Genomic DNA, 27,692 nt, shown 5'->3' with positions numbered 1-27,692 from the left:
CCGCAGACAAAAAAAAAAAAAAAAAAAAAAAAAAAACAGTTCCTGACCGATTTTAGCTTATCAGTAATTAACATTTAAATAAATTTTAAAGTTATTCAATTTTTAAATAATTAAAGTTGAATGGAAAGTGAAATCATCTAGGATGAAGGAGACCTGGGAAGGTTGGGTAATGGGAAAGTCATGAGCCATATATTAAAGTCTCTATGAATGGATTGTGGTGGGATAACAGGACTCTGGGTGCCCCAAGGGAATAGCAGAAAAATGTTCTTAAAGTGACAGTAAGGAGTAAAGATAATTTTACCTTTAGATTCCACAGACCCAGCTTGATGCCAGGAAGTTCAGGGAATATTAAATTACAAGATAAAGGTACACTGAACGGTTTATGTTTTGGGTTTTTTTTTTTTTTTTTTTTTTTTTTGGGGTACACAGGCCCCCCCCTGTCGTGGCCTCTCCCGTTGCGGAGCACAGGCTCCGGACGCGCAGGCTCAGCGGCCATGGCTCACGGGCCCAGCCGCTCCGCGGCATGTGGGATCTTCCCGGACCGGGGCACGAACCCGCGTCCCCTGCATCGGCAGGCGGACTCTCAACCACTGCGCCACCAGGGAAGCCCTGTTATTTGTTTTTTATAATGGAGCATGCTTTTCATGTTCTACAGCCTACTGTATACATCTCCTTGGTGTTAGGATAAGCTTCAGAACGACCACAGCATGACTCATCACTCCCACTCCATCTCCTCCTCTCCCCTTGTTTCTCATTTCCATTAATGTCATTACTTAGCATCTCCCAGAGATTTCCCCCATTAACTAGAATCATCCCAGAATCTTCTCATTCCTATTAGCCTTTTTTTTTTTTTTGCGGTACGCGGGCCCCTCACCATTGTGGCCTCTCCCCTTGCGGAGCACAGGCTCCGGACGCGCAGGCCCAGCCGCTCCGCGGCACGTGGGATCCTTCCGGACCGGGGCACGAACCCGCGTCCCCTGCATCGGCAGGCGGACTCTCAACCACTGCGCCACCAGGGAAACCCCTATTAGCCTTTTAACTCCTCAGTATTTCTCAGTTGTGTCCCTCTGTTTCCATCCATAGTATTTTTGCCCACATTCAGGTTGTTATCATTTCTCCAGGGTATTACAATAATTTCCCACATGTTTCCTGACTTGATGGAGAGAGGCTAGCAGAGGGTTTAAAGAATATACCTGGATATGAATCCTGCCTGTGCTAATAACTATGGAAAAGTTGATGGCCTACATTGTTTGATTTGTAAAATGGAGTTAATAATAACAGAAAAAGGAAAGATTTTTATGATAATTAAGTAAAATAATGTATGTGAATAGTAGCTAATATTCTTATTATCTAGTTTTGCCTGTGTTTAATATGCTTCACATTCAACACTTAGAATAATAATTATGAAAGCCAAATTTGACTAAGTCAATCCTTTATTTAAATACTCTCAATGATTCTGTATATTTTTATAGAATTAAGCAAACCAAATATATGTTTTCCATGGTTAAGCCCTCTGTCTCTTCAACATCATAACTTTTTTATTCCCCCTAGAAATGTGTACTCTGATAATGAAATTTCTCAGAGTTCCCCATATACAAGAAGTGCTTTCCCTTCTCTGTGCCCTTTCCTTATTGACACTCTTATCAGACACCTGTTCCCACCTAATTTGCCTGAATAAATCTTATGTATATTTAAAGCCTGAATACTCAAGTACTTCTTAAACTTTTCCCAGATCTCTAGGATGGCTACTTAGCCTGTTCCATAATACCTCTTATATTATCTAAACAATAATATATTTAAATACTCAGTACATTTTTAACTGAATTTATTTTTGCATTTCTAGCCCCCCAATAAATTCAGATTTCTCTCTCTTTCCTTTGTATTCTTGACTGAAAATCATGCTACTAACCTTAATTATGCATTCTAGAATTCAGTACTTCCTCATGCACACTCCTGTAATCCACATCTATTAATATAAAAAAATTAATTAAATGGAATTTGTTGGTGATTACAGATTTATTTTTTAAGTAAATGTTCTGAATGCCTTTCTGGTTTAATCTTCTTGAGAAAGCTGTTCTAGAATGATATTTAAAGTTTTACTCCTTAGCCATAATACTGTCCAGAATTGTTCAGAAAGATGGAACAGATTTTGTACAGTGTGAAAGAAACGATTTGTACCATGGTGTGGCAGAAGGCTGTAATGTAAATCTAGACTTGGAGAAAAGCTGAAAGGCTCATTAATTAATTAATTAATTAATTAATTAAATGTCTTCTTCTCTCCAGATTACTCATATGTTTCTAGAAGAACATGAGTATGCCTCATGGCTTTCTACTTTTTCAGCATTCCCTAGTACATGTAATAGATAATTTATACATGTCAGCTAATTACAGTATTGATGGGTTCTATGGGTCAGTAGATCACAGAGGGGTGAATAGCATGAGGCAGGATGGTCAGAACTGTTCAAGGAAGGGATGGCAAAAACACACATTTAAGATGCTTAGAATTAATTAACCACTTACTATTAATGTGACTTGGACAACTCTCTCCACTTTTCTGTTTATTCAGGGTGTATAGTGTACAGCACTGTACCTAGCTGCTAACAGATGCTTACTACATTTTTTTTCTTTTCCTTCTCCTACTTCACCTGTCTCCACATAGTTGAAGTAAAATTATGATAAATAAATTTATCTCACAAAGGCCTTAATATTTTGCTGATTTAAAAGTATTTTATGAAATCTATAGAAATGTTATAGAAATATATCTTACTATATGTTTGTATGCTCATTTATATGATTATTAAATATTTATATATTTAATAGTTTGATACATTTACTGAAAATTGATTAATCAATTCAGAAATTTGGCCATGTGTATATCAGATAAATACTAGTATCCATTCATAAAATATTGCTAAATTGAAGTCTATACTAATGAAAATAGCAAAGCATTAGATTCATAAAACATTTTGGCTTTAAAACTTAGATGATAATGAGATATGAAGCATTATTAAATAAAGATAAGACATTTACTATAATTTAGGAATCCAGATTTCTTATTCTGGAAATTTTGGGGGTGAGAAGAAGGCAAAAGAAGCTAGAACATACATAATGTAAATTAAATGTTACATATATTTAAATTCATATGTACTCAAGGGTAGCACTTATGATAAACCTTTCTAAATGTCAAGCTTAATTATAAAACTGAAGAAAATTTTAATTATTAATCAATATAATTTTAGAGGCTTTTGAGAATCTCTCTAATCTTACTTAAATCAACTTCATTCCAATTGTCAATGCAGCCAGCTGTCTTAGATTTCAAGAAAATATATTTTCTACTAACATTTTCAATAATCTTTTTAAAGTCAACACATAGCTCTAAAAAATGTATCAGAAAGAATAGAATATCATATAGAGGAGAGATTGTTCTGTCCTCAAAATATTATGTAAAATATTTTACAGATTCTTTTTTAAAATTTAACATCAGTTAGCTCAATAATACATGCATAGAAAAAAAAAAACCTAAGAAACTACATGTATTAGTTATCTCATGCTGTGTAACAAATTACCACAAACTCAGCAGCAGAAAATAACACAGTAATTATCTCGCAGTTTCTGTAATCTAAGAGTCTTGGTATAGCTTACCTTGGTCCTATGTAAGATTGCTATCAAGGTTTTGCCATGTCAGGGCTCTGGTGGGGAGACTTAAACAGTGACAAATCTGCTTCCTTCTTACTCAAGTTCTTGGCAGAATTCAGTTCCTTGCTTCTATAGGACTGAGGCCCTGGCTTCTCATTGGCTGTTGCCTAAAAGCTACTCTTAGCTCCTAATGGCAGCCTTCCATTTTTAGAGGCTACTAGCATTTTTTTGTCATCTGAACTTCCCCATCATGGCCCTTGACTTTATCAGTCCAGCAAGGGGAAGTTTTAGAGTAAGCCTACTAGCAAGATACCATTTTATATAGTGTAAACACAATCATGGGACTAACATCTTATCGCTGCTGTGTTCTGTTAATAAGAAGAAAGTTGGCTTCCCTGGTGGCGCAGTGGTTGAGAGTCCGCCTGCCGATGCAGGGGACACGGGTTCGTGCCCCGGTCCGGGAAGATCCCACATGCCGTGGAGCTGCTGGGCCCGTGAGCCATGGCCGCTGAGCCTGCGCGTCCGGAGCCTGTGCTCCGCAACGGGAGAGGCCACAACAGTGAGAGGCCCGCGTATGGCAAAACAAAAAATAAAAAAAATAAGAAGAAAGTCACAGGTTCTGCCCACACTCAAGGGAGAGTATACAAGAAGAAATGAAAACTTGGAGAGGAGATTGTGGGGGACAATCTAGAATCCTTCCACTGAACTACAGAAACAATAAAAATACAATTTTTAAGTCAAATTTCAGGCCAGTAACAATGACATTCAATTCTCTGAGCAACTTATCCTTCCTAACACTTTCCTGGTGAGGGTTTTGTAATGCCATAGTTTATCCATAAGTCGTCACTGAAGGAATGAATAAATGATGGACTGCAAGTTTAGTTTAGTTTTACACATCACTGTAATAAATTATCTTTCTCCACAAACAAATGAAAAGTTAAGCCGTAAGGGAGAATGTAAGCTTAATGGCTTTCTTCCCCGCCCCCTTTTTTGGTGACAAAATTGCTTTTTCCTTTTTAAAAAATTAAGGTGTCACCAAATGTATTGTATCACCAATACTTTATGAGAATGTACATCTAATGCAGTTTTCCCCCATACACTTATCAACACTATCTATAATTAAGATTTTAAAAATATTTTCCCAGTATAATAGATTCAAATGGGTTATTTATGAAAGGCAGGGATATTTCAAAATTAGGAACCCAGTTTCCATTAAACCATTATAAATAATGGTCTAATGAAAAATAATTATAGTTAATACAAATGATGTCAATAGCATATATGTTGGTGGTCAGGGCAAAACATTTTAAAATGTAATTACTTTCAGCCAAAGAATAAAATGTTATAGTGCAGATGTAATTAATAAAGCATTTTTATCTTCTATCTGTGCCATATTTTTAATCTTCAAAGGTGTTAGACGTATGGACAACAATTGCATAGACCTCAAGGCCAGGCCAATAACTCCCTTACCACATGTTGCTGTGAAAATTCATTGCAAAAAAACAAAAATAAAAGGAGATTTTTTTTTTTTTTTTGCTATATGTGGTCTTTGGTCAAGACAAAGCTGCATTTAGTACCTCTGAGATACAAGGAGCAATACAGGGAAGAACGTGTTAGAAAAAAATTCCAAAGAACATTTTTAGTGTCATAATCGACATAGATGTAGAGCTTTGACTTGTTCATGTAAAATTGGGAGCTCTGAAAATATATTGATTTCAAATCTGTGTCTTTCTTGTGAATAGATGATTCTTGCTTAATTTAATTAGTTACTCTAAATAAAGGTTGTGAATTTTTTGCTGCAACATGTTTATAAAAGCATAAATTTAAATATGATTTAGTGTTTTCAATTTTTAGAAATCATTATTAACATTTTGCTGTTATTTTGAAAAATGTTAGGAATATGCACTATGGGAATTATTGGATTGTTAAGAACTCCTTTTGTAGCCTCTTCCTGGCTCCCACTTTTCTTCCTTTTATAAAATATTTTTCAACTTTCAAACATTTATGATATTCTAGAATGTAAAAACAAATTGTGTTTGTTTTAGATATTAATCAAGATTTTTAAAATTTCTAACATGAATAAAAGTAATAAATTAACTACATTTTATACATAATTGATGCAAGTAAAATTATTCAAAATATCACTTTAGATTCAAAATAGATATTAGCTAACTACTGGCATAAGTGTTTGTACACTTAATCAGTGGAACTTCAATTTTTCACTTCTCTCAAGAAATTCTTTGCTTCTAGCTAGAAAAGTGTCTCTTGACAGAATACATAAATTCCACCTTATTAAACTTTTTTCCTATTAACTTTTGAAAATTTGTCAATCTATTATCATTGCATATGCATGAGTAGCATCATACCAATAATTGGCAGAATCAAAGGTGTCTGGAAATCATTTAATATTTCACATTTCAAATCCTCTTAAGCCAAATATATTCTTTTAAATATGTGTAAAGTTCTTGTCACTTTCTCATTAAATATTTCTGCAGTTCCATTAAAGCTTTCACACATGATAGCAATGCTATCGTAGGCCTGACAACACATTTTCTTCAAATAATGGCGACTATACTGAAGGTTGTTTTTTGTTTGTTTTGTTTTGTTTTTTGCGGTACGTGGGCCTCTCACTGTTGTGGCCTCTCCCGTTGTGGAGCACGGGCTCCAGGCGCGCAGGCTCAGCGGCCATGGCTCACGCGCCCAGCAGCTCCACGGCATGTGAGATCTTCCCGGACCGGGGCACGAACCCGTGTCCCCTGCATTGGCAGGCGGACTCTCAACCACTGCACCACCAAGGAAGGCCCCTGGGTTTTTTTTTTTTAACTTTTTAAATTATACACATCATCTTCAGTATCAGTTGGAAACCAAGAAACGTTTAAGATGCACTTTCTGGGTATCGTATCACAGTGAGAGACATTACTTCAATTTATCGACACAGTTATGATGTTCTGAAATCAATCTTTGCACCCCACCAAAACTCCTATCTTGAAATCCTGATCCTCAAAGGTAATGGTATTAGGAAGCGGGGCCTTTGGGAGCAGATTAGTCATGAAGGTGAAACTCTCATGAGTGGGATTAGTGTCTTTATAAAAGAGACCCCTGGGAGCTCTCTCAGTCTTTCCACCATGTGAGGATGTAAGAAGTGGGCTGTCTGCAACCTGGTTGAGGGTTCTCACCACAGTGGTAACCCAACCATGCCGGCACCCTGGTCTTGGATTTCCTGCCTCCAGAACTGTTCGAAATAAGTGTTGGTTGTTTAATCCACCCAGTCTATGGTAAATGTGTTACAGCATTCTGTATTGACCAAGACGTTGGATAATCTGAGTAATTACTGATCCCTGTTATGATATCTTGATATTTGGGTCTTTCTTTGCAAAGAATTTTCTTTTAAAAATAGACATCTTTTGAGTGATTCATTTTCAAACTGAACTCCTATTTTCAAAACTATACCATATTATATTCTAATCATCAAATATTTGAAGACTGTCACATCCTTTGATATTAGTCATGAAATTAACTATTTTAAATTTTTTCATTATATTTCCCCAAAATTCAAACAGCATGCATGTTTTTGAATTGAAATTTTAGCTCTCTTTGCCATTGTACTGATGCCATATATAGCCGGATAACTTACTATTGTTAATACAATTAGTTCTTCCACATTACTCTAACCAATATTATCCTTGTTTCTCAAACATACACTCCAAATTTGGCATCTTTGCACCGGTTGCTTTTCTCCCTGAAATGTTTTCCTCATATTATCTGTCAAGCAAAATCTTTTACTTCATTCAAGTCTTTGCTCAAATATCAGTCTCACCAAAAACGTCTATATTAGCCCTACTTAAAATTGGTCCCTGTACCTTTTCCATCTTCCGCCAAGCCTGACCCTCCCAAGTCACCTTACTTGGAAATATGAATTTATTTTTACCATAGCATTACCTTCAGTTATCATAACATGTAAGTTATTTACTTAGTACCTATCTATATTGTACTCCAGAAGGCAGGAATAATCTATTGTGTTTACTGACATGTCCCATGCTCCTAGAAGAGGCCCCAACATATAGTAAGGGATGAATATGTATAAGTTAAATGAATGAATCAATTTAGGAATAAATGAAGGAATCAGTGAAATCCTAGACTCATTAAGTGGCACATTCGAAATTTTGTATTAAAAATGACTGCAGATTTATATTTTGATACACTTTTGAAAGAATCAAAGTTAACGGAAAAGACCTTATGTGAACCATATGGACCCCAGAACAATTTTGGAGACCTGAAGAAAAATAAATATCAACAAGAATAATTTCCTTCTGTTAGCATGTAGAAAGAATACACCAAGTTAGAGTATAAGTGACCTATTACTTCTATTGCTTTATGCCAATGTACATAATTTAGTTTCCACATTTAAAAAAATACATCACCCTATTGCTGTTTTACCCTTACCAAGTAGAAATGTGAGTTGTATTTCAGAATTTATGTACCTAATTTTTTTTAATTTTAAGTTTTGTAAAGCTTTCTGTTATAATCTTCTATGATGTTCAGCAGATAACACACACCCTTCTTTACTTTCTCTAGAGGTTGTATTTAGATGAAAGGCCAACTTTTTAATCAAGATATTTCCCAAGGTGAAAACACCTAAGCTATCTAAAGTCTTTCCAAAAGTCAATAATCAGTTTGAGTCCAAATTAGCTTTAAAAAACCCCTTAATTTGATACTATATTTAAGAAATACTTATACCATCATAATAAGTCCAGCCCAGCCTATTATTTCTTTTTTTAAGTTAATACTTTTTTTTCTTTTTTAAATTGAAGTTCAGTTGATTTACAATGTTGTGTGTTAACCTCTGCTGTACAGCAAAGTGATTCAGTTATGTATATTTATCAATATATACATTATTTTCAAATTATTTTCCATTATGGTTTATCATGGGATATTGAATGCAGTTCCCTGTGCTATACAGTAGGACCTTGCTGTTTATCCATTCTATATGTAGCAGTTTGCATCTGCTAACCCCAGCCTATTGTTTCTTGAGTGCAGGAACAGATCATTATTTTCTCTGCTGAATATCAAATAAAGTATTTGAATTTTGGAGTCTAGTTTTATAAAAAAAAAAAAGATATCTTTACACAATATGACTGTTTAGATTGGTGAAATGAGAGTGAAAGGAGTCATGAAGGAAAGGAACCATTTTTTCTATCTCAAGAGATCCCACAGGTATCTGTCCACTGAGTGGAATTGCAAATGGAAATGTATACACTTTTAGACTTTCTCTCTCTATTTCTCTCTGTGGCTCCTTCCCTCTACCACCTGCCCTTAAGTATATAGACTGTACCATTGAGGTCTGTGTTAAGGCAGAAGACATTTGATTCTCTCCCTCCCTCTGAAAAGTATATGTGTTGGTTGGGGGTTGTCCCTGAAGGCTTTAATATCCCTGAAATTCCACTCTGTACAACAGGCTCTGCAGTCTATCTCTCAAGGTTTCAGATAAGGCCCATCTGTTGTCCTCTGGACACAAGAGTATTTTGTAAAAAGGCTGGGAAAAAAAATGCTTGGCAACACACAGTTAAAAATCTTAACTTGAACAATGTTTATTCTCTCATAAACACTGATGGCTGCTACAGACTGAATGTTTGTGTCACCCAAAATTTATGTGTTGAAAACCCTAATCCTCAGTTTGTTGGTATTAGGAGGTGGGCTGTTAGAAACTTAATTAGGTCATAAGAGTGGAGCCCTCACGATGGGATTAGTGTCCTTATGAGAAGAGAAGTTACTTCTCAGTTTGCTCTCTACCTTGTGAGGTTACAACAAGAAGGCAGCCTCCTGCAAACCAGGAAGCAGGCTCTCCCCAGGCACCAGGTCTGCCAGCACCTTGATCTTGGGCTTCCCAGCCTCCAGAACTGAGAGGTATATGTTTTCTGTTTAAGCCACCCGGTCTATGGTAATTTGTTATAACAGACCAATCTAACTAGGACGGTGGCCGTATCCGTTTTTACATTTGATTTAGCAGTTTGTTAGTATCTTTTAAAATTAAAAATATGTGAACTCATCTTCACTTCACCTTCCTGCCCAACTGTGTTGAAAAAACATCCTAGGTCTATAGGATTCAATCCTTTGGAAGTACTGGCACAACTTTACAACTTTATATGTACAAGTTGTGCAGTGCAATATGATCTAGAGAATCAGAAAACTCCATTCAAAGTGAATGTGCATCAATAGAGAGATGACTGAAAAAAATGAGCTGTATTGTATCATGGAATAATATACCTTTTTAAAAATAATGAGTTTCTTCTGAATTTACTGACTGGGAGAGGCTTCCATGATGATTTAAATAACAAGAGTAAGTTGCAGTGAAATGTATATACAGTATTATATCAAGGTAAATCACAAATGAATAATAATAAAATTATATAATTATAAATTATATAGTAATAAAAATCATATAATAATAAAATTATATAGGCCCCAAACTTATATAATTTTATAACTATAAAGGTGGATTTGGAAGGAGACATATTGAACTGTTCACACTGTTTACAGAAAGGAGATGGCAAAGGGAAAGTAGAGAAGGAGCTAGAGTTTAGATTATAACAAAAAAATTGAAAGAGCTCAAAAATGCACAGCCACACAGGTACTGTTTAAAGTGTTATAAATTTATATTCATATACATATATACATATATACATACATGTGCATACATGTTTATATATATACATACGTATATGTGCATGCCATGGGAAATTGTATGGATTAATCTTGTTACTTTCGAGCAATATTATGTGGGTAATTAAAAACTGATGTACATTTTTTTCTAATTAACACAGGGCTGTGCTGATGGAAAAAATAACTTAAACCATCTTATATAGTGTAATTTCATTTATTTCTATGTATAAATGGGCAATTTCTAAGTTTTCTATGGTAAATTTTATTTTTCGTAATTAAGCGAATAATCTAAATAAAAACAATAAAATATTATTTCACTAAAATAAAAAAAAATCTGGAAGATCTATGAAAATTTAGAGGAATTCTTTTGGGAACAGCAGTGATTCCAGGTTAAAAGGAACTGGTGTGCTATATTTAGTTAAAAACATAGTTACAGACAGTGAAATCTGGTCCTCCTTGCATCCAAACATTTTAGTTTTTATATACCAGATGGAGGTGGTTCATCATGGAATCTAAGTGTAAATCTATATAGTCATTGAGTCATACTGTCCTAGGTTTCAATTACCTGGTGAATCTAAGATGTACTGTGTGTGCGGTATGGATGAAATGTGGTGTTTTCAAGTCCTCTTACTTGAGAACTAATCACGATTTACCTTGAGAAGATGTATGTAATGGGTTGTACCTACTTGGCTGTATAAAAGGCTATACTTTATTTTTGCCTTTGCAATATCTTAGCAGATTGCCTGTGATATGCATCACAGTCTGGTTTATAACTTATTTAAAGGGGTTGGAGAAAGTTTTTTAAAATTATAGTTTCATCACAGTTTGCCTGAATGAGAAGGAGAGAGAGAGAGAAGGAGAGGAAGAGGGAGAGAGAGGGGCAGGAAACTAGACAAAGGTCAACACTTATAAATTATATGCTAATAAAAACACAGTATTTAGCACTATGTGTGATAGCATACTGCTTGACTGGTAGGCAGCACAGATATGAATTGAATGGAGTCCAGGCTTCCCGCTTTTCTGTGCTCCATGCAGAGAGGTGGCTGCACTCATATGCCAACAGAAAGGCAGAAAATAGTCTGAACTCTTATTGAAGCCTAGAGAGTGGGTGAGAATGCTAGGATCATTATATCGTAACATGATAATTATAAAACTGAATCGATTCCCAGACAAAATGGGCAAATACAGAACTCTCAAGTTAAAAGCAATGGCATAGCTTTCCTAAGTGAAGCCAGTCCCATGTGCACACTTCCTAATGGTAGAAAGTTAGTATATCTTTGTGAGAAGAAGCAAGTTTAACATTTGAGAAATTGGTGCCAAGGCTAGATTGTGAAAGAGAGACTGTACCTCTATTGTGGATAATATAGAGTACTCTCAACTGAAACCACTAAATTGCCAGATTTTTACATATATATGTAAAAGTATACATATTTAAATATACAAACACATACACTATACTTCACTTAGCTTGGCATAAATCATAAATGTAGAAAATTAGAGGGAACAAAGCTAAACTGAAAGCAGTTCCTGGACCAGGAACTACCATTTGATGACAGCACAGGGTTGTAGGACAGGAGATGAAACTCAGGACTGAAGGAGATGAAAGATTTAATAGGCTATCTTTGCATAAAGCCGGGGCCACAAAGGACTACATCCCTTGTGAAGAGGTGAACAAGAAATTATCCCTGCCATGCAAAAGGGGATGGTAAGATTTGTCTGCCTTGAGGTGATCAAAGACAGGATGGAGAGAAAAATTCTCCCCAGAGAACTGGAATCATAAATGAGCCCTCCTGTGGGTTTACAGTCCAAATTCACACTAATTCTGTGAAAATCCTCCTGACAAGAGTCAGTGTCAAATGTATATTTTCTCTAGAGGAAATTAAATTGAATCCCAGCCTTAAATGGAGCTAAATATCCCAAGGAGAAGAAATCATTCACAGAAAAAAACATTCTTGAAAAAAGCAGCACAAAGAAAAAAATTATTACTGAGAATTTTCAGAAACAAGAGAAAACAGAAAAATATTCACACAGAGTTCAGGTATGGAAATTATGACATACAAAATAAAAGTAAATTTGTTTAATAGCTTTGAAGAAATTAAAAAGAAGCTTGAAAATATTAGCAGGAAATAAGAAACGATGAAGAATGATCAAGTTGATATGAAAAAGAACCAAATACAGTATCTAGCAGTGAAAAATATAAACATTAAAATAAAAATTCAGTTGAAGGACTAACGAGTGTTATGAATTGGATTATTTTTTCCATTTATTAAACCTGTGTCCTGCCTTCCTTGCCCCATTAATGTCACCTTGCCTATGTGACTTGTCTTGGTTAATGAATGTTAGCAGATGTGATGCAAAAGAAGTTTTAAAGATATGTGCAGAATCCAGTTTCACATAAGAAAAGCATATCCTAAATAATTGTCACTTCTTTCCGGACTCCAGAATAAAAACAGGTGGAGGAGGCCTGAACCTAACCAAGGCTTGAGTGCAGCTGGTCAATCAAATTCAGACTAAATTACACAAAACACAAACATGAAAAATAATATGCACAGATCCACAAGGATGATACTTAATGCATGTTAATGCTACATGTATCAAAACCTAGCTAAGAAAAGGATATGTTAAACATAACAGAAAAAAGTGATTGTTTTTGGTTAAAATTTAATGCAGATAGGTAGTTTTCTTAAGTGAGAGGATAAGAGAAAGGATGGAGATAGAGAGTAGACACTTATTAGGAAGCATTAAATCATCAAGAAAATGTGGCATAGGAAAATCCAAAGAGTAGGTGATAATTGTCTGGAATATTTGAAAAGCCGCAACCTCAAATTCAGGAGGTCCTATGAATGATTAGCAAGAAAAATAAAAGAAAAAAACCTTACACTCATACTAGTAATTCAATAGAACACCAAAGTAAAAGACATGATCTTTAGAAAAGCCAAAGGGAAAGATAGATCACCTACTAACCAATGAAAATTAGACTGCTTGCTAGCCTATCAGCTGCAAGAATATAGTAGAAAGGCATTATTAATATATTGAGGGAAACTTTCAACCTGCTCTCTTTAAAGAAACAAGCTGACATAAAAACATTTCTGTATATATAAGCACAGAGATGTTACCACAAAAGGTCCTACACCAAATAAAATTAGAAAGAATGTATTTTACTCAGAAGAATAAACAAGCATATAAACAAAAATCCAAGACAGAAAATCTGAAATGCAAGATAAAATGAGAATCAAAAATACTGGAAGTATTTATAGATAAGTATTAATAAACATTTAATATAATATTAATTGTAACGTTAATTTGAAACAGAAAATTAGGTTGAAAACACAGAATTTATTTGATGCCTTATAAGTGGTTTAATAAGGAAAAATATTCTAAGGCAGTTAATGTTCTGATGAAGAATTAATACCTTAATTAACTTTGGACTTTGTTAAGTAACTATCCATTATAATGAAGATAGGCTATTTTTAAAAGAATTAGCATAGAATAATTTCCAAACGGTAGAGTGAAAAAAAGGAACGAGGGAATAAAAACAAAACAAAACAAAACAACCCCAAATAAGAGCATACAGAAAAAAAGAGAGAGAAGTCTGAGAGGGTTATGCCTCCAGGTGTGTTCTTTTTCTTGCGTGCAACCTAGATCCCTCGCATGCGCAGTTCACAGTAGGGCTCGCGCTCCTATGAGAATCTAATGCTGCTGCTAATCCGACAGGAGGCGGAGCTCAGGTGGTAATGCAAACGATGGGGAGCGGCTGTAAATACAGATGAAGCTTTGCTCGCTGCCCGCCACTCACCTCCTGTTGTGCAAAACCCTCATAATCTCTTATTATCAAGATCAGACCAATGAGGGGGGGAAAAAAAGCACTGTCATTTTAACAGAGAGAAAACCAAATTCCAATTTTGTACCAGTTTACTTTTAATATTAAAACTTATTTACTTAATTCAGTTCATTCCAATCTTATCCAATCGTGACCACACATAAAATTCCTTTCTAAAGATTCCTTTTCTCACAAACCTTAAGAACTCTGTGTCCATTTTAGTTTCTCCTTTGTTTTCTTTTCCATTTAGAAATAACCAGCTTTAGAACAAAAACACTTGCTTTTTCCTTAACAAAACCATCTCCATACCTTACACATTTTCTTACACTGAAACACATTCTACTTCTATTCTTATAGCTGGTAGCTTTAACTACATATATTAATTGGAATTCTTAACCCTTTGAAATATTACTTTTTAGTGAAAATAAGAAGTAAGCAATTGTGAGCTTTATTAACATTTTGTAGCTTGGTGAACTTATAAATACGTTTTATAATTTCTAGGAACATATGCTGCTTCATAGTACAGTCTTTCAGTAAAGCACAATCTATATTTACTAAGAGACCCAAACAAGTTTAGTCTGTGTAATAAGAGGTCAAAAGTCTGTAAACTTAAAGTTGTTCAGCAATTAATGTTTCATTGTTTTATCTTACTTGGTAATGATCTAGACATTCGATGAATTCCCATCATTTAATTTAACCTAGTGAAACTCAAGGGTGTAAATTAACAAAGAGATTCAGGAAACTATTCAAGTAGAGATGTCATAAAATAATTATTGTTAAAAAGTTCACCTAAAAACTCTTATCTCATTTACATGCATTCATTTGTTTTTAACAATCATTTGTTTTTACATTCATTTGTTTTTAGCAATCATACTTAGACTACTGATAATGTTTAGATGAGACAGTAAAGCAATTAATCATTATCTTAATTTTTTTTTCTTTGGCTGACAAGTTGTGTAATAGAGATAATATGAGCTTATTTGACTTTTAGTAAACCTAGTTAAAAGTATTATACTTAATTCTGATAACGCTAAAGACATGTGTATATCAATTAAACCAACAAACTTAAAACTAGCCTTTATTTACTGAAGTTTTCCTCGATCACCTGAACTTGAAAAATATTTGGCCTAGTTTTTATTATATTTTTGATAAGGTTTATATAGTGCTTGTTTGTTTAAGACAGTTAAAAGATGCTTGCTTGTTTAAGTCAGTTAAAAGGTGCTCCTTTACAAATTAATTTTGGCAATATCATTTAGAGGTAGAAAAAAAATCACATCTATACATACATACAGACACAGAGCTCTCATAGTTTTCATTTTAAAACTTTAGTTATGAAACAGGTACAGTACAAAACTCACTAGTTTATAAATAACAGCTGTAATAAATTAAGTTCACTAGCCCAGATGGCTAAAGTCTTTTATTATTTGTGTAGAAGACTTTTAAGATCTGTAATCGGTCTTGATAAGCAATTTTAAGGAGGGTGATTGGGCAAGAGTCCTTTTAGCAGTGTGTGTTTAAAAAGGCCGATTTCCCTTCTTCTCTTTTAATTTCAGGTTCTACTGATTGAGCTAATCTGGGCTTAGTCTCAGGCAATGTGGGCTATGTTTACATTTCAAAGATGTGATAAGATTTATAACTTTAAGGGACAGAGAAAGAAAATGTAAATTTTCTCCAGGGAGTTTTGGAATACATTTGTCTATTATCATAAGTCTTAGGATAATTATTATTTTTTTTTCCTTAAGTACAGGACAATTTTGCTCCAGTAGTCTGATCTTTTATGATATCTACAAGCATTTTGAGAGTAGTAGGTGAAGCCTTGGGACTAGTAAAGTTAGTTGGGTTTTGACTTGCTTCTAGAGTTGTACTTCTGGTTTTGCAGAGATTTGTAAGACAAAGACAACAGTTTTCTATTAGCCCTTGAATATTGGCTTCCAACTGATTTATTTTCTGATTTTTTGCAGGAAGGCCTGGGGAGTTGCTGAGGATATGGGGCAGTTTTTAAGAAGGGGAATTTATGTTGGATTTTTGTTTTAAGTCTAATTACTGTTCTTTCAGTATCTTAATCTTAGGGAACCTTAATAAGGGATTCCCTAAGGCTAGCTGTTACACTTTTTTTTTCCCCTTTTAATTTGATACTCTCATAAGTACCAATATGACAGCTGTTCAAGTATATATGAGAACATATATATATATATATAAAATATATAAATATATATATATGAGAGCCCTCAAGTATATTCCTTTTAAATACAGCCAATTTAAAGGACCCACCCTCTGGCCATTGATGAGTAGGATCTTAACATTAATTTCAAATAGCAACTCAAGCCAATAAGCCTTTTAACGGAAAGACCGTGAGGTAACATTCTAGGCCCAGAATAAATCCTTACCATGGACCCAAGCAGTGTCCCTGGAGAGGACACAGATGATGCAGCCCCCGTGATCAAAAAATTCACTCCCAAGGAGAGTGTAAGAAAGCAAAGGCCTTCGTTGCACAGGTGGTAAGGATGGTATAGTGAAAATGTTGTTTCTAGTCTCACGGAAGTATGAGGTGCCTCCCGTTATAAATATGCTAATCTGTGACACTGGGCAGGTGCTATTGAAATTGGACTTTTCCAGAACTAACAAGGCAGTGATCACTGAGATGACAAAGGCGTCTTATGGATTGGGATCCCTCATGACAAATTCCTCCAAGAGCTGGCATGGCCAGACAAAGAGTATGCAGTTTTTGACTTCAACCCCATGTTATTCAACTGGCCACCAGATGCACCCTAGTAAATGCACCTTCTAGATGGTGCTGAGTGGAGCGAATATTCTCACTGGACACAAAACCAGTCTCTTAGGACACTGAACGAGGTGGAAGGAAAAACCTCATCCGGTTTTTACATAGCAGACCCACAGAAGTGTTTGTCAAAATAGACACAGGTCTATGAGAACTGATAACTCACCAGTCTGTGAGGCCAGATTGACAGTGGGCTTACGAAGGACCTTTGCCTGTTCTTCTGCCCTATGGTTCTTTCTCCTTATGACAAATAGCACAACTGACAGAGACAAAGAAAAACAGTGACTGTCTTTGAGACGAAAGCCTGAATAAAAACCAAGAGTGCTCATCTAACAAATACCAGAGTTGTTATGTGGCAAGAAACTAGCTCCACAAATATTTTTCCTGCTAATTTAAATTGAGAGAGAGAGAGAAAAGGGACTCTTAACCACTTTCCTTTCCACCAGACCTTGCAGGCAGAGATCCAGAAGGCTGATATGGTAAGAAATCTTACCTTCTACTGATGTTTGTCAGATGTCCCAGGATCTCTCAGCTGGGCAGCCTTGGGGCAGAAAGTGGGGTCCAGCCAGTCTCCTGGCTGGTTCACCAGCTGTAGGGGAGGGTGAAATTTCCCCCTCTTGTGCTCATGAGTTCTTGTGGCTGGACTAACAATAAAATTGACACAGAACAAACTAACAGGAAAAAAAGGAAAATTTTAATTTGTGTGCAAGGAGGTCTCATAGAAATAGGGCCTGAGAAGTGGCCAAAGAAGGCAGCTTTTATACTTTTTGGACAAAGAAACAATACACTTGTGAGGAATTGACAGGACATAAAAATCTTAGGCTTAGATGCTTAATTAGTAAAGAATCTAAACAGAATTTGGGCTTGGGATGGTAAATTAAGGAAGTAACAAAGTTTGTTTATACAGGCTTCTTGTCCGAATTTCTTATCTCTGGTGATAAGGGTGTCTTTCTACCTTCAGATGCAGGGAGTGCACCTTTCACAGGAGACATTTATTTCCTGCTTTCAGGGAGACAGAGAAGTGGGTCAAAGTGTTTCTTGCATTGGTCATTTTGTGAGAAATGTTCATTCGAAATAATCAGTATGCCATTGAGGCATATTTTGGGGCAGCCTGCCCTGAGCCTCAACAAAAGTCATAACTACAAGTATTAAAAAGGATTATAAGAATATCATAAGTATCTATATGTCAATAAATTATTCAAGGACAGATAATTAAAATCTTCCAGAAAATAGAAAGAGAGGGGATGGTTTCCAATTCATTTTATAAATCTAACAAATTTTGATATCCAAATTAAACGAGGACAAGATAAGAAAGGAAAACTATATGCCTTCCTTATCCACAACCATGCTTAGATAGGGACTTTGATTTTCAGAACACACAAAAAAAGTTGTTTAGATCAGTGTGAGAACTTAAAAACTTGGATAAATGGGGAGGTCTATACTAAAGGGGCTTAGAACATAACATGGAACTGAAGCCACATTTTGAGAACAGGTGGCAGGCAATTTGCAGATCAAAGGTTATCAGATTTCCTTATGTTTCCTAATAACAGTAGCTATTAAAAGCAAAATTTCTGATGATGGGAAATCTTTTCAAAAACTTATCCATAAGGGATCTCAAACTGGCCATGCTGGTTGAATTGCCTTCCTGGGAGGTTTTGTGTTATCATCCCAGAATTTTAAAACATGTGTGTGAATAGCTTTAGGCAAGGTTAAGTTCTCACCTGTGAAGAGTCAACACGTTTTATTTGTTTATTTTATTGCTGTAAAACACATAACGTGAGATCTAGTCTCTTAACAGAATTTAAGTGGACAGGAAAATGTTTTTCACTATAAGCACAGTGTTATACAGCAAATCTCTAGAACTTTTTCATCATGCATAATTGAAACTTGTTACCCACTGACCCTCTTCGCCAGCCCCTGGCAACCGTGATTCTACTTTCTATGAGTTGACTACTCTGAATACGTCATATAAGTGGAATCATGCAGTATTTGTCCTTATTTCACTTAGCATGTTTGTAGCTTATTTCATTTAGCATAATTTAAAACAGTACAGCTGCTATGGACAGCAGTATAGAGCTTCCTTAAAAAATTAAAAATAAAATTACCATATGATCCAGCAATCTCACTTCTGGGTATTTATCCAAGAGAATTAAAATCAGATCTTGAAGAGATACTTGAACTCTCATATTCATTGCAGCCTTATTCACAATACCCAAGATGTGGAAGCAACCTAAATGTCCACCTATGGATGAATGGATAAAGAAAATGTGACATACCCGTATATTTTATTTTTATCTTCTTCCAACCAATTTGGTTTCCTCCTTTATTCCTGCCTGGTATAGGTAGTCAATTGAGTTTGCAACCCTCCCTCTTCACCCTTCTGTTAACCAAACCTAGTGTCCTGGTGTGTATATCACCATATTTTTCTCCACGCTCGTATTACCATATAGAAATGCATACAATATTAATATGCATTCATAGAGATTTTTCTCACAGTTTTACAAAGCTAGGATCATTTTATTTACAGTATTTTGAATCTTATCCTCTCTTAATAACCATGAAGGAAATAATTTCAAATCTTCAAATACTTGGCTATAGTTCTAACTTATGTGTACTGTTTCAAAGAATAGATGTAGCACATTTGTTTTTCAGACATTTCTCTACTAATGGACTTCTACTTTGTTGTCTTCGTAAAGAAAAGATCTTTTATTCACTTCATATTTTCACTTCTTTATTTTCTCGATTTTATTTTTTTGAAAACTTATGGGGAATATTGATTCTGCTTGATTTGACCCTCTCTAGTTCCTCCCTTTTTTTGCCATTTTGCTTTTTGTTCTCTGTCCTCAGACATTTTCTAGATGTCTTTCAGATCCTCAGCAGTTGCTCTTCAACTACTCAGTATTTTGTTGGATATTTTCATGTTGCTAATTTCTAGGAGTCTGCTTCTTTACATTGAGAATTTTTTTCTTTTATAGAAGTAACATCCTTGATTTGCAGGTACTAATTAGATTATTTTAATGTACTCACCACAACTAGTTTACTTGTCTGATGCTGAGAATAGATAATGACAAGATTTATTTAGCTAATACCTGCCTTTAAAAAGGAAATTCTGTTTTAATGACCTCCCATTCACCACACTGGTGAGAGAGGGCTTCTTACCCTGGAGTTATATGGTTATAGAGGTGGCTGGTACATGACACTTGCTACCGGACAGACGAGATTGACAGCAGCCTTTCAGTAACATACACTCACAGACTGGGAGAGGAGGACACAGCACATGGTGGGACCCAGGGGAGCTGCACCTGGAGATAGAGTGAACAACCAGGGGCTCTGGGAGGCAGTCGTAGTAGTAACGAGAGGAAGAGGTGGCCCCTGGTATCCCTGGAAGGGTTGATTGACTTTTTTGAATAATTCCACTGGCTGACAGGGTCCGGAAACATGCTACTTGGGTATAAGCAGGACTGGCCTGGTTTCCTCAACAAGAAGGCTTGTTTGGCTAAGGGACCTTCTCTGTGGGAATGGAGCAGGGAGAGGGATTGTGGTTAGGCCATTCCAGCTTCTCCTGGTTTCTCAAGATGAGAAAACAGTGCATAATATTGCACCTTAATGTTAAGATTTATGCCACAAATTCAAATGTGACATACTAAATATGATGAAAACTCAAAAAAAAGATAACAAAGCTCTGCATGATATTGTTGGAGAAAAATTAAAAAGAAGACAAGAAAATTCACTTATATATCTTACAGTTTTGTCAGTTGTATCTCAATAAAGCTGAATTAAAAATATAAATAAAATTAAATAGTAAAAACCCCAAGAGATTCTTTAAGGCCCAAGTTGATCCATTTTACTGTTTAAAACAAATAAAGACATTGTAAAGGCAGATGAAGCTTATTTGACTTGAAAATAATAACAACTAGAGACCCTACTAAGATGACATTTAAAAAAATCTATTCACATATATTTATTTCTATAAAATAATATATCAACTATGGGCTCATAGTAGTTTTAATTAATTTTAGTGTGTTAATGTGCTTGGAAATATATATCAATAGATTGAGGTAGAGATGTAAATAACATTAGTTTTTCTATGTATGTTACTGATAAGGATGCCCATAATTAACTTCTAAATTTAAGATTACAGAATGTTTTGTACAGAATTTAAGCAGTGCAGGTCTCTCTCTCTCTCACACACACATACACACACACAAATTTGTTTACTGAACACTTTCATACAATCCTTCAATAAGTATTTATTATACAGTGTGCACTTCACCGGGTCAGTCCCCAAAAGGAATATAGACATACTCTCAGTGTATTCATGACACAAGTGAGGGGACAGATGCAAACATGCAGAAATTTAATGGAACAACCTGATGAGGTTGAACATGAGCCAAGCGTTATGGATGTATGTGAGAAAGATGAAAACAATCATGGTTAAAACTGTTAATATACATACAGGGAGATGTTAAATTGACATTTAAAAAAAAAAAAAAACAGTAGCCCAGTACCTATTCAATGGCTTCTAGAGCGAGTATTTCAAATTTGTAATTTGATATTTAATTTATAATGATTAAACCTATATAGTAAATATACTATTTAATTTTCAGAAACCTATTTATAGTAATTCAGTTAAGCATATCTTGACTATTATTTTACTAAATAGCATCAAAACACACAAAAAGATGTAGTTCAGCTTTGTGGAGATGGCTGTATATTTTGTTTTGTTTTGCATAAGTAGGCTTCTTTTGTATGCTTTGCTTAGGATTTTTTTTCCCATGTTTAAACTATTTTTAATATTTTTCATGCCACTACATATATATATTTCTCATTCTTTGTAATTGCTGCACAGTATTTTGTAATTTGCTATATTATAATTTATCTAATCCCTTCAAATTTGATGGTCATTTAGGTTGTTTTCATGTATTTACATTTATAAGCAAAGTTAAATGAAAGCTTTTATCTGACTCTGTGTCTCTCTGCAGATATTTCTCTAGGACAGTAAGAAAAATGTGGAATTTTTACTATAATTGTAATTTTTTAAATGTTCTTTTTTTCTTTAAATTTTTAGTTTTCTTTGGGATTTATCTTTTTTGGCTGTTCTTATTGGTGAGTGTTTTTGACATTGTCCTTTATACTAATGAATAAATAATTAGTTGAATCAGTTTAGATAGTAGCACATGAGCTTTAAGATGTGCATTTTGAAGTTACTTGGCTCATACAAATTATTCTCTGAAGTAGAAGGCTGGCTGCAAAGAGACACAAATGAATGGAGTTTATAAAATTTCAGGCTCTGATTAAGAGTTGAGCATATGAGCCAGAATTTACCTTGACTGCAGGTTTAAAATCAGACCTCAGCTGCTTACAAGTCTCTGATCCATTCAAATCCACCATCCCCCACTGATAAGATTTAGGGCAAGATGTGATGTAGCTTCATGATGAACATTTGGAGGTTGATGGATGAAGAGAGAGGAGTCAATGATGCCTAAATTTTATAATTTTCCATGGTGCTCAAAACAGGCTCCCCTCCAGGACCTCTTCTGAGTCAGCCCTTTAGGTAAATCTCAGGGCCCTTAAACTCAGCGGTAATACTGTATTTCACACAGTGTTATGAGCTCAGTTTGCTGAGAGCTGCATGGTGTTGTTCATTACCACTGAGAAAGGCCACTGCAGTGTGGTAATAAACAGAGGAAGGCATTTGCCAAATCTAAGTAGCCTCAGATTTATTTCTTGAGTTTCAGAAGCATGGTCAGTGAACTGAATAAAATGATCTGTGGTTTGTCTTCAGGCAGCACAACTGTACCAGCAAATATGAAACAAAGTTCTCAGAAAAAAGAAAAGTCTTCTGAATAGTTACTATGCAGTGCTTCTCAATCTTGGCTGTACCTTGAAATCATCTGCAAAACTATTTCAAAAGATTGATTCCCAGGACTCTCTGGGACCATTTGATTCATAATCCCTAGTGGTAGATTCAGGTATTGGCATATTTTATGGTTATCCCAGTGATTCTAGTGCATAGCTAGCTTGGGAATCACTATGGATTTGTGAATAAAGTACAAGTTACCTGGCTTGGAAGACTTCGGAAATCTATATCAAGTAATTATGACTTTTCCCCATGTGAACAATTTACTATATTTCCCTTTGGAAAAGTGTTGCCTTTATTGGATTTCAGGGGTGTGTTTGTGCATGTGTGCGTGCACATGCCCCTTTTCCACCATTTTATTGTGGAGGATTAAAGTTATAACAGTTTTTGCAGTTTTCTCATATACAGTGATCCTGAGCCCACATCAAGGTATTTAAATTTTATGAAGCTAAGTTTTCTATTTTTGTGCTGGGAAAAAATACTTAGGGACAGATACTTCTCCTTCAAGACCTTTCCATTTGTAGAGGGATAAGGTAAGGGCAGACTGGCTTAGTTTACCTCAATAATAATACAGTAACTCTATAATTAATGTAATAATTGATTAAAATAGTGCTTCAATTAATTACTGTAATTAATATCATATAGTCCACCTTTCTTTTCTGTAACTCAGAGAAACTATGAATATGCATTTCATTTGCATATTTATGGATGTGGCTCCCTATTCTTGGGCTTATCTCTTTATTATATAACACTAGCCAATTTATATTTTTTAGTATAAAAAACATACTCACCAAACTTTCTGGATTGGAGTTGATACTCCACCCTATATTATTTTGTCATTACTCTTATCAATGTGTGTATTTACGTTTCTAAATTTTTATTGTAATTTCAATAATTAGATTCAATTCAGAAATGCGTATATTTGGATCCACAATCTTGAAAGGAAGACATTCTTATTTAATTTTGTTTTATTGATTATAAAACACATTTATTTTTATTAAGTATTTATTAATATAGTTGAAATGGTGTGTGGTTTTATCTCAAATCCAAAACCATGGCAGAAATATTTATAGAGGGAAATTATGGGACTTGTTAATAAAGTCAAGTATAAGGTATCAAAAGTATCTGCAAAAACGCCTGCAGCAAACATCATCGTAGTTTATGGTGAAACTATGAAAGCATTCCTCTTGTGATGGAGAACAAGAGGAGGGTTCCTGTTGTTCCCACTTCTCACCACTGTAGGGATGGTCCTATTCATTTCATTAAGACAAAGAAAATAAATGATTCTAATGGCATAATTTTAGTATAAAATCCCCAAAATCTAGAAATAAAATATTAGGTTATTTAGAGAGTAAGTATAAATTCAGAATACATATACAAAAAAAAAAAAGAAACCCAAAAAACAATCAATTGCATGTATCTTCTTCAACAACAGTTAGAAAATAAAAACACAAAACACACTTGAAATAGCATTGATAATATAGTATCTAGGAGTAAATCTAAATAAAAAAAATTGATAAGGCATTTATGGAAATAATTATAAAATTCTATTTTAAAATATGAACAAAGTCTTAAATGGAGAAAGGTCAGTCTTCAGATTTATCTATGGATATAGCATTAACATGCAGTCCCTATAAAAATTTCATTTGTTTTAAGCGACTTAATAATCTCACTAGATTTATATCAAGGAGCAAACATCAAAAATATTCATTCCTGAAGAAGAAGCACAAGTATGTCTAAAAATATATCAAGATTAGTGAAGGGAAAGAAGTTAAAATATGGTATTGAAACAGGGATTGAAAATTTGAACAATGGCACAGAATCAAGAGGCCAGAGAGAAACTGAGACAAATATTTAAATTTGATTAGAGTCTGTTCTGGTTATTTATTACTGCATTAAAATCTACTCTAATATTTAGCATTTTAAACAAATATTGACTTTATTTGCTCATCATTCTGTAGGCTGATCTCATTCTTCTGGTTCACATGGTATGGATGGGGGTACAGGGATATCTGGAAAGTCCAAAATATTCTCACTCAAATGGACTGGAGTTGGTACTTTACCAACTTGTTGGCTAATATCTCAGCTGAGGCAGTCAGTAGAGAGCCTGGTTTGCCTTCATATGAGCCTGTCAGCATAGACACTTGGGTTTCATTGCAGTAAGCTGGGGGGCTGGGTTCCAAGGAGGGCTATTCCCAAATGAAGATGGAATCTGCAGATCACTTAAGGTACAGTTTTAGAATTAAACAGTGTGACATCCCACCTCATTTTGTTGTTAGAATAGCTCACAGGATCAGCTAAGATTCAAGGGGAGAGAAAACAGACTCTCCTCTTGATGCGGGAGTGGCAAAGTCACATGACAGAAAACCATGTGGAATGGGAGGTACTACTACAGCCAATTTGCAAACACTGTCTACTTCAATATCATACTGGCTGTCGTGCATCACTGGGGAAGTAATGGTCTTTTCAATTAACTGTGTTGGGACAATTGATAATTCCTTAGGGGGGAAACAAAATAAAACTTCAGAGTTTTTGTTCTGAATTAATAATTAGACATCATAATTATTGGCACATGATAAACAACACATGATAGATGTTTGTAACTCACATGACCTGACAAAGGACATTAACCTAAATATAAACAGAATTACGCAAAAGCATTCAGAAATAGAACACACAAAAATGTACAAAAAATTAATCAAAATTTCAAAAAAATATAGAATAAATGCCTTATAAATATATGAAAGGATGATCACCGTTCATCATGGGAATACAAATAAAAACTTAAATGACATTTATCTTTATATTCATGAGATCGGAAAAATAATCAGAAATTACCATATATTTACAAAAATATATACACACACACACCCCAAGATATATACCAAGATATATTTACAAGGGTGGGTGCTCACTCTAAGTTCATTTTTCCTTGAGGATTTTCTTCTTTCAGATGAAAGGATTTATTAGACACCATGTGATTCCACACAGAGTTTTGAACTAGGTTGTAAAAAATGTACACTAGATTTGATCCTTATTTCAAAGCTTAGTTCTAATGGCATTTATAGCTCAAAGGCTTTCTGATTTGTGTCTTTTCGTAGTTACTTATTCCCAACATACGCATCCTTGAATCACTGGGCCTTCTTTATTCTCTTTCATTTCATCATTCACACCAGCCAGGTCTTTTCTGTGCTCATCCCTTTCTGGTAAAATGTTGTCAGATGTAGCCAAGTGAAAGCAATGCATACCATACCACTAAAATTCTGCTTTCCAGACTCTCCTGCCAATGCTAGATATTCATGTGTATATCTTCTGTCTTTTAAATTATTTTCATCAAATATTTTACCACTGTGTTACATGGATTTTTATCTTTCCAGCTTCCAACAATTCTTCCATTGCCCATTCGTATGCTTCTATACAAACACACACACATACACACACACACACACACACATACACACGATGTGTGGTAAATATACATAAGTGACAAAAGTTATAAAGAAAAACAGAATAATTAATAAAAATAGGAGCGTGATTATTTCTATGGGTGAGAGGAAAGGTGGTGCTCATAAGAAAAACACAGTGTGTTTCTAAGATATGGCATAAATTGTTTGTCACCTGGTTGCTAAGTACATGCATTTATAATTTTATACTGCTGTTTAAAATTAACAAATACACTTTCAAACACTTTTTTCATATATGCTGTAACTTTTTTGCAGTTAAAAAATGATAAGTGCCCCAATTAGACAGACCAGGGCACTGACATTGCTTGAAGAGGCTGACTTTAAGAAAGATGATTGAGGACTGGATATGTCACATATAAGGTAACTATATGGGAAAGATTCCTATTGGAGAAGAATAGAAAGTTGAATACTATTTGCAGAATATCAAAGAAAATTAAAGAATCATTGGACAAATCCAGAAAGGTAGTGAGCATTGGGGTCCAAAAGTGAATTTAACACATAAATTAGGAAAGAAAACTTATTTTGCTAGGAAAATATGAAGTTCCTTCAGAATTCTTTCAGTTTTTTAAAATTAATACAAGTGGCTGGCTGTTGAAATTGAGTGCTGAGTGCAATATAATAAAATAATAAAAATATTTTATGTGGTATAAAATATATATATATGGCCTTTGTCCCAGGGCCTAGCACAAAGCCCCTAAAATCCTCAGAATTTCCTGAGTGATATTTTTTTACTCCTAAGGACCCCCTTTTTGAGCACCTCTGAGTTTATGCTTATAAGGTGACTTAAAATGGGGCCCCTAGATAGCTCAGAATTGGGGCTGGTCACTGGAAAGATCAAGTGATTAAAGGGTTGGAAATATTAGCCCAATGCATGGATTTCTGGGAAAGGGGGGTGGGGCTACAGATTAAGCTCTATAAAAACTCTTGAATAACAAGAGTTGATGAGATTTCAGGTTGATGAACACACACATATGCTGGGAAGGTGGTACACCCCAGTTCCTGGGGTACAGAGGCTTATGCACTTGGGACCCTCCAAACCTTGCTCTATACCTTGCTCTAACCTTGCTCTAAACCTTCTCATCTGGCTCTTCACATGTAGCCTTTATAATATACTTTATAATAAACTGGTAAACCATAATGAAATGTTTCTCTGAGTTCTATGAACTGCTGTAGCAAATTAATAGAACCTGAGCAAGGGCTTGTGAGAGTCTCCAATTTATAGCCAGTTCACTTAACCTGTGGGATCAGATGGTGTCTCCAGTTACATAGTGTCAGAATTGAGTTAAATTTGTAGGACATGGTGAGTCAGTGTCCACTGAGAATTGGAGAATTCCTTGGTGATGTTGCAAAATACACGCTAAAATTATATTATACTTAACATTGCAGTTAGCTTAAAATGCACACACATTATTTTTATATATATATATATATATATATACACACACACACACACACACACACACGTGTACACAC

This window comes from Neophocaena asiaeorientalis, unplaced genomic scaffold (assembly GCF_003031525.2).
Source record: "Neophocaena asiaeorientalis asiaeorientalis breed wild unplaced genomic scaffold, Neophocaena_asiaeorientalis_V1.1 scaffold93, whole genome shotgun sequence".
NCBI classification, from domain to species: Eukaryota; Metazoa; Chordata; class Mammalia; order Artiodactyla; family Phocoenidae; genus Neophocaena; species Neophocaena asiaeorientalis.
Note: the sequence above shows the minus strand (reverse complement) of the source record.